The sequence below is a fragment of the Phalacrocorax carbo genome, chromosome 3, assembly GCF_963921805.1.
Source record: "Phalacrocorax carbo chromosome 3, bPhaCar2.1, whole genome shotgun sequence".
Taxonomy (NCBI): domain Eukaryota; kingdom Metazoa; phylum Chordata; class Aves; order Suliformes; family Phalacrocoracidae; genus Phalacrocorax; species Phalacrocorax carbo.
Window position 1 is genome coordinate 16211997 of NC_087515.1, and position 12771 is coordinate 16224767.

Consider the following 12771-nt stretch of genomic DNA (forward strand, 5'->3'; position numbering starts at 1 on the left):
TCACCCTCTTAATCCAGCTAATTATTCACCACAATTAACATCCCTACAGGGAGGATTTGTCATAGGCATTTCTGCTCTAATAATGCCCTGACCATCATCTTTCACCTCAAAGTCTTCTGTGACAGATGTCATTGTTAAGCTTTCAGTCTATGTTGGCTCTCTGAATTGGTTGACTTATATCTTCTGCAGCAAATCCTTACAGGATGAAAGCTAGAAGTGCTTAGCAAAGCAGGGACTCAGACCAATGAAATCACGAGGAAACATAATATGCTCCAAGTTAGAAGCAGTGCTGTCCCTTTACCTGCATCCTGGGAGACATGGTAAGAGGGCAGTTAATTAACTGTTGCCCCCAAACACAAATGTCTCCTGCAATTCAAGAGAAATTATTTTTAATCTTGCAGATCTGAAATCCAAGGTTATAGTATTTTATTGCCTTGTCACACAGAGCACTATGTGTAGGGAACCCATACAAATGGAAATAGTCAGAGTCATTTCCTCCTCTACCTGAGTAGATGGAATAAAGAGTCATTCCTCCATTGGAGCTCTGGCTCTTGGGCATTGGCAAGCTGGGAAGATTACCTTTTTATTAGCAACTACACATGTAATAGGGGTTTTCAGTTGGATTTCTGCCCCACTGGGTTCGTTGAAGTGAAGCATTACAGAAGAACATCTGCAGTCCCTCCTTCCAAGCCTTATAATCTTCTCCAAGCTGCTAAGAGGAGCCAAAGGATTTGTTCCCCTACCTGTCTTCCTTGAGCTATTTTTCATAGGGGACAGAGAAAGTCTCATATGTTACAGATGGCTGAAAATCTTGTGGCATCAGCATGGAATGGCTGTTTCTGTTCATGCTAATAGTCTGAAATGGACAGCAGCAGCAGCAACATGCCATTGTGAGCCTCGCTCTAGTCCCTTTAGTGTCAATCAATTTTAAAAAATGAACCAATGTACCTGATTTCAAATGGAGTCCAAGGCCTTTTTGGCCCAAATTTCCCACTAAGGCTGCTTTGGCTCCCTCAGTGGTAGCAATGGAAAGTAAGAAGGCTTATCCAGACAGTTGCCAGCCTTGTTAATGCATTGTTTAGCAAAGCTGGACCTAAGTGGCTGTATAAGATATTTGTGTGTTATGCATAGCAACAGAACTTTCAAAGCCTCTTATTGTGTTTGAGACTATTTGGCTACCAGGTCCCATTAACTCAGCTTTCTATGATAGCTGGGAGCCCACAGGTCAATGTCATATAACCTTTTCTTTTCTTCACTGTATGGTTTTGGAGCAGCATTAAAGGTGACTAGCATCTGACTGTCTAACTGCTTTCTGTCTGTTAACCAAAGCAGTAGATGAATGTGAAGCATCCTATACATGTGAACTTTTGGTTGGATAACTTAGTCTGGCCTTGTATAAGTCCTTCCACATACTCAGCCCGTTCATGCCCTGCCTCCTTTTTTTCTTACTTCCTCTTATAGCATGTAGCTGCCTCTGGTAGGTTGAGAAACCAGCTATATTATATGTCTGCAAAGCAAGATGATTGTTTTCATTCTCACATCAAGTAATAGCAGTAAATGCAGATACTTGGTGCAAAAGCACCTGTCACTGAAACCTATTACTAGAGCCCTCTGCTCCCCATCCTCCTCCATGCAAGATGGGTATTTGCGAGCAGACATTTGCATGCACATGTGTGTCCTCTCAAAGCCTTCTCTGTAGCAAAGTGTGTAATGAGGTGTTCAGCCAGGCCTGTGTTTGAATTGTTCATCTAACAACAGAAACACAGAAACATAGAATCATTAGTGAACTTTCAAAAAAAAAAAAAAAACCAAAAAAAAACCCCAACCAAACCAACCAAACCAAACCAAACCAAACAAAAAAAGATGATCCAGTATATTAATACTTCAAGATATGCATTTATTGGAGACAGATTCCAGGGAATCGCACTGCTCCTGGGAAGTTGAGCTTGGCTAGTATTAAGTGACAGAACCTAAAACTCAGTTTCCATGTTTTTCTGCAGGTATGTTTTTAACACCAACCTTGATTATGCCTTGGACTGGCATCCTAGGAAAGCAGATGGGTTTTCCTGGCATCGGGTTTCCTGGGCTTTTGGCTGTTGGAGGCTACTGCATCCTGTTGTGAGGGGAATGTATTTTCCAGTGCCATCACGGGATTCTGTCTATTCCCAGATATAATGGTTCCCTACTAATTCTCAGGCATGAGGCACTGCCAGGCATGGTTCAGCCTGACACCATTTTACTACAATGCACATGTGAAAATAGCTTGATTTCTGCATTGAATTTCCAAGCCAGGCATTAATTGAGCCAAGAACAAATAAATAATTCCTTGTTTATTCCTCAGTTAAGTTTTGTTGCTGTTGTCAGTCCATTACAGGTCAGGGAGGAGAATTTCTCTCTGTGCCTCAAACGAAATATTACTCACTATTACAGAAAATTAATAAATGGCAGGACTCCAGAGTGGGAAAAGGGCTTGTCCTCCTCTTTGTAATTTACACTAGTGTTTAGTAATCTCTGCCCTCTAACTACAAGTGGTTGGACTATCACTACCACTTTTTAAAACTGGAAAATTTTAAGCCAGAAATCACAGAAAAGATAAGATGCAGACCTTCCCTGGAGCTTTCTCCACCTCAGACACCACAGAAGTTCCCCCATGGAGAAGCTGTAGAGGTCACGCTTGGCTTTAAGGGCAAATCCAGGGACAACATGTATCGAAGCACTGAGCTTGTGAGCTGAACACATACATTTCTATCTGGAAACACCTGGGAGTTAGTGTTCAACAAAGCATCATTGCTTCAATAAAGCCATGGGGTCCGAACCACAACCTCCTTCTGGAGCTCTTCTTCCTTTACCACCACAGTAGGAGGCAACAGGAGTTGCTGGTAGCTGCAGCCCAATATGCTTTCTTCATTCATATATGCTTTTGAAAAGCTCCATAGCTTAGGATTCAGTTTCTGATCACCAGGAAGTTTACTCTTGGCTTTACAACTTGGATGAGAATCGATCTGAAGAGCAGGGACATTTCCTAGCAATGTGAACATGGTTTCTACATGGTGAGCCCTGAAAGGAGAGGTTTCCTGGGGGCTCAGCCTCCTCTGTTGCAGGCTTCTTTTCTCTGACAGCTGAGGAGAGTCTCCATGGTCTCTGTACATCATGGCAGAAGATGTGCAGCTTGGGAGCCTAGCTGTGTCCCATCAATGGAGACAAATGCACTTCTCGTGCCCACCCCTGACTGGGCAGTAGTCTGTAGTTGTGTGCTTGACCTTGCTACACTACAGGGGCACTGCAAAGGTGCCTTCTTGGCTAAGATTTCTTTTAGGAACAGGCTAATTTAGAAGGGGCCCATAGGGACACACAAAAGTCCTGCTGCAGCAAGGGAGGTGCTCAGGCCACCTATCCCTCCTCAAGGCTGCTCTGGATGCTCCTTTTCTTTGTGAGACAAGGGGCTGCATCTGGACTCTGCTCCATGCCTCTGCCAGCCCACCCTGCCCACAGTGTGTGGCTACTGTTACTGCAGTGGTTTTACCTTAATATTTTACATTTCTATTCTGCTTTTAGCTTTAACATAGTTTGATGAGCAATGAGACCCTTCCAGAGCAGCAGAAGGTACCACTGAAATAATTCACAATTGGTAGAGCCTGCCTGTCTTTATGTAACACGTCATTTTCCCCCAGCCTTGAGATTAATAACTTGTGGAGAAGAACAAAGGGTTGTTTAGTGGTGTCCACTAAAATTATGCAGGAGTATAAGGCAAAAAGAAAAGTGAAAACCTGGACTCATCAGAAGTGTTAGGGAGACTTAAAGAGTAGGACTGTAATTAACCAGGCAGGAAACCCTGGTTAGTGCCCCACCCTCTTTAGGAAAGGACCTGAATTTTCTGTGCAAGTAAGGGATTTACCAGAATATTAAGAATATCCCCATCCCTATATGACAGTACATCCTTGGTACAAATAGAAAGGTATTGCTTGGCACCCATGTTCTATTGCCCTTGCTACTTAAAGACCCCAAGCACTTTGCATTTTGCCAGCCACTTAGAATATATATACTAGCTATAAAATGATACTTAAAGAGTTCCTGCACTTTGTACAAATGGCTATTTATGACCTGCCATCAATGTTGTTCTACAGAGAGGCATGGGGAGGGAGGATTGATGGAGCACTGAGCCTAATCCATCAGTCACTTTACTATAAACTCTAAACACATTTTAATTGTGAGGCCAGATTTAGTCCAGACATCCGTATAGCAAACATGTCTCCCCACTGAAATAGAGAAATACTTTATCCTGAATGCTCTTTTGCAATGTATATATTGTATCAATGTCAATAAAATATTTGTCACAGCAAAAATGTAAGCCTGTCTACTGCATAACAGAGAGCCCCAATGGAAGGCAACGCTCCCAGATTTAATACTGACTAAACTTCCCAGTTTCACAGGAAATAAATGGGGCTGGGGAAGAGCCTTGCAATTAGAGGAGCAGGGCTACAAATTCTTGCCTTGCTGTTGGCTTTATTGGAAAGATCTCAGTTATCTGAGCAGGACTGGGCTGATGGCTGGAATTGCTGGGAGCTTTTATTTCTCCTCAGAGCAAGAAAAATAAAGCCACTGGCACAACAACCTTGCCTACGCCTCCATCTCCTACTTTGCCAGAGCACCCCGGGTTGTTCCCCACCCAGAGCAGTGGATTTACTCCCTACAACCCCTTTAAACCATGGCATTACTGCTGAGACTGCCAACATGGGAGCCAATTAAGTAGTGCTACAAAGATGTTGATGCCTGTGGTCTGAGATCTATCAGCTCATCTCAAATATCCCCTGAACTGCCATGAAGTGGTAGCAGCTTTTAATCACTGCTGAGCTTGTCTCAGTTCAGACCATTTCCTTGAGCTATCCAGTCCTTTTGTCTGCTTCTCTTCCATGATGATTAAAACTATGTTTACTGCAAGAAGACACTTTCTTCTTTAAATTTTATTCCTTTCCTCATCACTAGCTATAACAGAATTTCTCCTGAAGATCCTTAGGTTAAGTGACTTTCATGTAACATGCCCTTCTCTAGTAGTAGACCCAGCCTGCCACCTCAGATCTCCACAGAGCCCAGCAGAGTTGCCATGCTCAAGACCTGGTATCCAGCCCTGCCACAGCTCAGCTCTCTGGTGCCTGGAGAGGCACTGAATTACGCCAGCCTTTCTGCGTTACCTCAGACAGACCCCCTCTGCTGCTCACAGGTCTGCTTTAGACCAGGTAGAACAGTTTTTCTTTGCAATTCCTAATGCACCTGCTAATGACACGTAGTACAGAGTAAAACTGCCCAGCACAGCCTTGAAATCGTGTTTAGGCAGGAGAGGTTGGTCTCTGGGTCTTCTGGGAGGGCTGCACAGGTAAGAAACACATTCCCCACAATCAACTGTCCAGTGCATGCAGGACTCATCTTTATCATCTGTGAAGGCACAAATCTTACCAGTCCCATTGCATCCACATTTGTATTTTTGTCCTGTGACATTGTGGGTACCACTCGTTCACCTGTTGTGATTTTCAGTTATTCACACAGCTGATGGCACAGTTCTTTAGTCTAATTAACCTGAATGGATGCTGGCATGCTAAACATTGCACACTCTGATTTATAGAGGATACCTCAAACGATTATCCTTGCAAGGCTTTTCAGAATCCAATCTGCTTTTCACTTTCTGCTGTTTGCTTGTTCCTTGGAATTTCTCTCTGATGGACAATGAAAACAGATGCCTGGCTTTCACTTCAGTTTCTAGTCAGGTTTACTCTCTGAATTTTGTGCGCTAACAGAGTAACATTTGTGTTGCAAGCCTCCAAAGGGGATTTTTCCTTGTTTTTAAGAATGTTTCTTTCATGGGATTTTTTCAAATGAATTGCTGTGCAATAGTTTTATTGCTCTGTGGTATTTTTTGGGCAGGCTTATTTCCAGCAAAAGATGTACCAGGGTTAAGCCCTAGCCTTGGTGCTTCCCTTAAAATGGTGGCCCCTGGGCCATAGTTATATGAATCTAAAACATTCATCACAGGCTTCCTATGTGCATGAAGGGAAGAGCTGATATTGACAGTCTTTTATCTCTATTTCTGGCCAACCTTGCTTGGTATCAGGGCAGCTAGTTCTCAAATCACCAGACAAACCCAGACTTCTGCACCGTGTGATTCAGAAAGGTCTGCCAAAAGAAGAAAATAGTAGGTCAGCATCGGTCTTTCTGTTCTAACCTGGTGATGTTTGTTGCACAGGCAAGAGCCTCGTCTCCTGGGTGATATTGAACAACCCAGGAATGACTCCAAACTCCTCAGACTTTGCTCTCACTAGGCTGGCAGCACATTTTGCCCTTCTCCCATTAGTGGTGAAGTGAGACAAGGAATATATGGATGCAAAGATGAGAAGGGATCCCAGTGAGGCAGGCAATAGTTTGGCAGTTAAATTTACTATCAAAAACACTCTAATGTATTCTAGAGGCATTTTAAGTGCACTGCATTAAACACAACTGGTAATACAAAAACAGAGCAGAAATATGCCTTTGATTTCCTTGCCTGTGTTTTATTGCTCTAGTGTGTGCTCTGTAAACCATGTGAGCATTTGCATCCAGGATAAGGCATTAAGTGACAGTGCAATCCAGTGGGCAATGTTCCTGCCTCTAGGCAGGAAGGTTGGAGGTCTGGATTTTCCTTCAAGCTCATACCCGCTGGTACGACAGCATCAAAGGGCTGGAGGGATAAGCTACTTTTTGGACCAAGCATTAAACACAGAAACATTGTGAGATACAACAGGGTAAAAATGAGGATGCCCATCACTCCTTACAGAAACATTATAGCAGAGTATGTACATCTGACACATAACAAAAGTTATGAAAATGACAGTACAAAGTCAAGCACTGAAAAATTAGGAAAAGGCAGGAATCTTCAGGCAACCATTAATTTGCTCCCTTATGCGTTAACTACATGGCTACACAGTGTTTTCCCTGCAGGGCCTGTTTTATTCACTGCACAAGGTAGGCAACGCTAACTTAGTAAATAGCATTTCAGTATTTCCTTTCTCTTTGGTGTTCACTCTGCTGCCTGCACGGTTGGGTTCCTCATCTCCTGTGCCCCTCTCCCCTTTCGTGGTCCCTATGCTCCCAGCCATGATCCCTGCCCTTGCTGGTGTCCCATGCTAGATCCTCTCCTCGGACTCAATACCGAGTCCTGCTGCCCCTTCCCATCAGTGCCTCCAAGACACCTTGTCCCATTAGTCTCAGCTCCCCAACATCCCGCTCAACCTGAATCCAAGGGTTGCCAGTGTCCCTGCAAGGTTCCACATTACCTCCCCACCCCCACCCAACCTCAGCCACTGAGGACTGGCCTTCCACAAGACCCTCACCCAAACCAGTCCCAGTCAACCACAGGGGAAGAGATGAACGGAAGGACCAAGGAGTCAGCACTGCATCCAGGGGCTGCAGGGGTTGGAGTGTGACATGGAGATGTCCTACAGATGTCCTACATCTATGTCCTACAGATGTCCTACAGAGGGTGGGCATGCCAGCCTGGACCCAGGGTTCTGCTATACAGGCACATCCTCAGTTCTCATCAGGCTCCTAAGTCTTAGAACACCCAGGGGATTCAACAGCTGATGTCTCTCCTGCAAGCTGTGAGCCTTGGCCCCATCTGATCAAATGCAGAGGTGTCCATCTGAGTTAATAATCTCATGAGCCTTTTGTAGTCAAGGCAGAGAAAACACAGCAGTCCTGGGGCATGATTCATCCTAAGCAGACACTTACTATAGGTCAAATGAATCGCTCCCTATGAGTGCCACTGACTGTAAACAGAAATAGAGCATATGAAGCTATGCAAGATGAATGCCACAATAGTGGCCCGGAGGGGGAGATTACACCATCACCTAGACACAATCTCCCTCTCGACAACTGCAGTCTCAACCTGACTCTCTGATCCCACTTCCCTCACCCAGATCATTTTCCAGGCCCAATCTCATCATGTCTCAGTCTTTCACCCTTCTCCAGAATCCAGCCCAGTTTTCCCATCCCTCTTGCTCTCACCAGCTCTCTGGTGAAGCTCCAACCCTCACCAGGCTCCTGTGCAAATCCACTCTCTGAGCATTCACTGAAATCTGGTTCCACATAGCAACAGCCCTTGTACAGCAAATTCTGTATAGCCTGGGGCAACAAACATGCCCAGGACAGAAGGACTCTTGGGGGAACATTGCTTCTGCAATCCAAGTAATGTCTAGTAGATATGTGCAAACTGCAGGTTTTAGAGGACAGATTTGGGGCAGGTTCATGAACAGATACCTCAATAGACACAACTCAGAGACCACCCAAGTGCTCAATTTCAAGTCCACAGCGTTCAGATTACTGAACATTTAAAGAGAAAGGTCACCTTTATTTTTTAACATGGGCAAAGGTATGGGTTTTTTCTGGCTTCATTCTTGAAAACTGCTACATCATTTTGGATTAAATGGTCACAAATACATGTACCCCCAAAAGAAAGACTAAGTAACCATGAAGAATCTCTATCCAGTAAAGGCCTTACATAACTAAAAATAAGATCTTATGATGGGAAATGCTGGACAATCTTAATTATGTGTGAGGCTAACATCCTGCACATAAAGATGAGACACTCTCAGGAATTGATGTGTCAAAAGAAGAGATGCTAGAAAAAATGCATTACATTAAAGAGTTGTAAATAACCAGTCTCTGATGTCCCAGGTTAAAAAATTCTGAAGGCATCTAAGAAAGAAATTTTGAAGGAAAATACATAATTTCTTAATAAAATCAGTTAGACTGCTGCAAGATAACAAACATTGAGCCTACCATTTTCAGAAACACTAGGGTTACTCATCCCAGGAAATACAAATCAATACATCTGACTCTGATACACACGTTTTGTAATGAAAATTTAAAACATAATTACAGCGCCACTGATTGAGATACGTTAAGATCTAACAAGCAAATTTTCAACACAACAAATCATGTTTCATTGGTTAATTGGACTCCTCTGGATAAAAAGGCAATGGAGAATTGGCTGCTACAGGCTACTGGATTCCTACTTAACTTTTGACAAAGTCTTTCTGATGACAGAATTGCATAAATTAAGTAGCCAGAGGCAAAGCAGACCCATAAACTAAGGTGAGGCTAGGAAGCAAAAGAAATTTAAGAGGAATAAATGGTCAATTTTCATTACAGTAAAACAGTAAGAGATACAGTAAGGTTTAGTATGAGGGGATCATATTATTTAACATAGTCATCGATGATCTTGAAATGGGAACAAGTAGTACAGCATCAAAAGAAGCCAATGAGGTCCTTTTATTTAATCAAGGCTGTGTAAGACTGTGGGGCCTGATCTGGGTGCCCGGGCTACTCAAACCTCCAATTGGGCCACCACCACCAGCAGGCCAGAACTCAAGGCTATAAACCTCATTTAAAGCTGTATTTGCCTACAGTGCTTTCACAAGCCTGCAGCTGCTGTGTTGCATCTTTTCAGCTTTAATTCAAAGTAAAGCTGATCTTCAAAAACAAACACCTCCTTAAAAAATGCTTATATTACTTACGAAGCACAACATTCCCTCCCAGGAAGCTGAGCTGTCAAATACAACCTGCTCTTCACTTGCTCTGGACCGTGAGGATCAGCACTTGTACCAACAGATGTCTTTTTCTGGAAACCTTTGCTTTAAGCTCTAAAACTTCCAACACGTTTTCAAATACCATATCATTATGTATATTTATAGCATTATAAAAATTAAAATAGTCTTTTTATTACCACCAGTCCACTTAATCAAGGGTCAAGCCAACTCAGGTCCTTTGTCCTGGCACATTTGGATAGAAGACTCCTTAAACTCCCTGCAGGGGCAGCCAAATTGAAGCCAGCTGCTCTGGAGAGTGGCTGCTTTAGTGTCTCACATGTCTCTGCTTTTGAACTCTCTGCTTAAAGTTGCTGAGGACAAGGCAGTTCTAATCCCAGCAGCTGGGCATGCATCTATAGATCACAGCTCACATAGCCTTGGGCCTGAGCCCACCTTTTGCTCTGGCACAAACAAATCTCCTAGACTGTGCATATAGTGGGTAATAAACATGCCTTGTGCTCCCAGGTATGTATCACTGCTGAGTGTGGAGAGCCAATGAGGAGCCTCTGTTTCACTTGGCCTCAGAAAAGTTTCCCTGTTGTGATTTTCTTCTCTTCTCTGGTAGGTAGGAATTGCAACACCCAGGAGCTCTCAAAAGCTCTCCACCCACAGCAGCTCCCCACAGCACTGCAAAGGGGTATGTAGGGAAGGAGTGGAGGAGAAAGAGGAGACGACAAACTCATCAGGAAGCAGAGCCAGAAATGGGAATTTTTTCTAATCCCTCACCTGCAACACAATACTCAAAATGGTCAGACTAGTTTAGGTACTGTAGTTCTGTGATAAGGTTTGGAGGGTGCTTTGGATAGAGCTGGACAGTCCCCATCTTGGTCTCTCTGCAGTGTGACAGTAATATGCTCTATAGCTATTTTTCTCCAGGCAGTGCCAGCCACTGGGATGCACACTGCCTGCGCGCTCAGATGGGTCTGTGTGTTTTGGAGGTGCTGCTTTCCTCTCTCTGCACGGTCATTTCCTTCTTTGCACACAGTGTCCTACGATGCTCAGGTGGGGATTGTATGGATCTTGGTGATCTGTCTGCTCATAATAATAACTATCATTAACTGTGAGACTGCGTTCACCTCCTTTCCCCCCTCTAACTCTCCTCCTTGCTGTATAAGCCACCAGTCTTTTCTCCTGTCCGTACAATCTGATACTTGAGCTCAGATTTCCGTATGGAAATTAATATTTTCCATGTTTGACTTCCACAAGGGCCCTCCCCCAATACCACCCTTTTAAGAAGTGACCATCAAATCAAGAATTTTTCCTAATCTCGGATAGCAGAAAAAAAAAATATTTACTGTTCCTCCAGCTATTTACAAAGGCAGGTGGATGTTCCCCTGCCAGTGAAGGCAGGAGGTAGTTAAAACCAGACTTCAGGGGTCCTAAATAAAAGCAGCTGCGCCAAGTGGCCAGCTGAGCTGAGCTCCAGCACCACTCCTTTGTCCCCCTATTCCCTTCTCACTCCTTTCTCCAAGTCCCCAGCTGCAAAGCAGAAAGGCAGCGAATCTTCAAAGGTCAAACACTGGTGCTGGCTTGCTGGGGTGGGAGAGTTTGGTGTCTGACTTGTGATGTGAGGTCATTTTCCCTAGTGCCCAAGGCAGCATGACAGGCTGTTTTGAGGATGACAGCTCAAAAATAAGAAAGATATTTGGTGTCTGAATTGGATGACAGCTAACAGATTGAAAAGAATTGTAAGAGGATGGTCATGTGGCCCTGGCAGCCAGGGACCAGCCCCCTGATTAGTATCTTCACATGCAGGCTGGAAAGAAAGCCCTTCCCTCCTGTCCCCATATTTGACTGCCTCTGAGACTGGGGGAAGCGTTTTCTGAAACTCGTCTGGCAGAAGAGCACCCCTTTCAGCAAGGAAAAAATGGTCAAAAGCAGGGCAGCTCTGAGGCATGGTACACCCGGGTCTCCCTGGAGTGATGTGCAGAAGTGCACAGTTTAAAGAAACTCAGCTGCCTAAAAGAGAGACAGTGCGAAGAAAATAATGAAGCTTCTGTATTTGTGCCATGAGTTTTGGCAAGAGAGTCTACATCTGGCATCACATGTGCCCGTGACTTAGTACCTGCTGTAAATAGTTGAGGTACGGGGAAGAGAAAGAGGCCATCTTTCCCCATGCCAACTGAAGATTTTGCTAGCTAGACTCTACGGTAATTTGCAGGCAAGGGGAGGTGGCAGGGACTGCTGCAGCTTTCCATGCCAACCCGCTTGGCTGGATAGATGTGGGTCACGCAGCTGGCAGAGCACATCAGGATATCTGCAGTCCCCTGACAGCCAAGGCTAGGAAAAGCATCTGCGCTCTCCTGTACTTAGACCCAGGGTAGAATTGTGCCTGGCCATTGACACAGGCCTGAGGGTGTTTTGGTTCTGTGCATAAACCATCCCTGGGGGAAGGGAGGCGTTTCAAACACATTCTTGCCCAGGACAAGGGGATTAAGTTAGTTCATCTGGTGATATAAGCAGTTGAGACTATAAGAAACTCAGGGCAATTCCCAGCACCTTTTTTTTTTTTTTTTTCTACTTTGTATTTTAAAAAACAGGGACTAAGAATCATTTTGGGATATTTTTGGATCTGATTTTCTGAGAGAATCACAGAATCACAGAATCCCAGGTTGGAAGGGACCTCAGGGATCATCTAGTCCAGCCTTTCTAGGAACAGCACAGACTAGACAAGATGGCCCAGTACCCTGTCCAGACGACTCTTGAAAGTGTCCAATGTGGCCGAGTCAACCCCTTCCCTGGGGAGATTATTCCAGTGGTTGACTGTCCTCACTGTGAAAAATTTCCCTCTTGTGTCCAGTCGGAATCTCCCCAAGAGCAACTTGTGTCCATTCCCCCTTGTCCTCTCCATGTGACTCTGTGTAAAAAGGGAGTCTCCATCTTCTTTGTAGCTACCCCTTAAGTACTGGTACATTGCAATGAGATCCCCTCTAAGCCTCCTTTCCTCAAGGCTGAACAAACCCAGCTCTCCCAGACTATCCTTGTATGGTAGGCTTCCCAGTCCTTTGATCATCTTGGTGGCCCTTCTCTGGACCCCTTCCAGCCTGTCCACATCCTTTTTGTAGAGCGGGGACCAGAACTGTACCCAGTACTCCTGGTGTGGCCTGACAAGTGCTGACTAGAGCAGGATAATGACTTCTTTCTCTCTGCTGGTGAT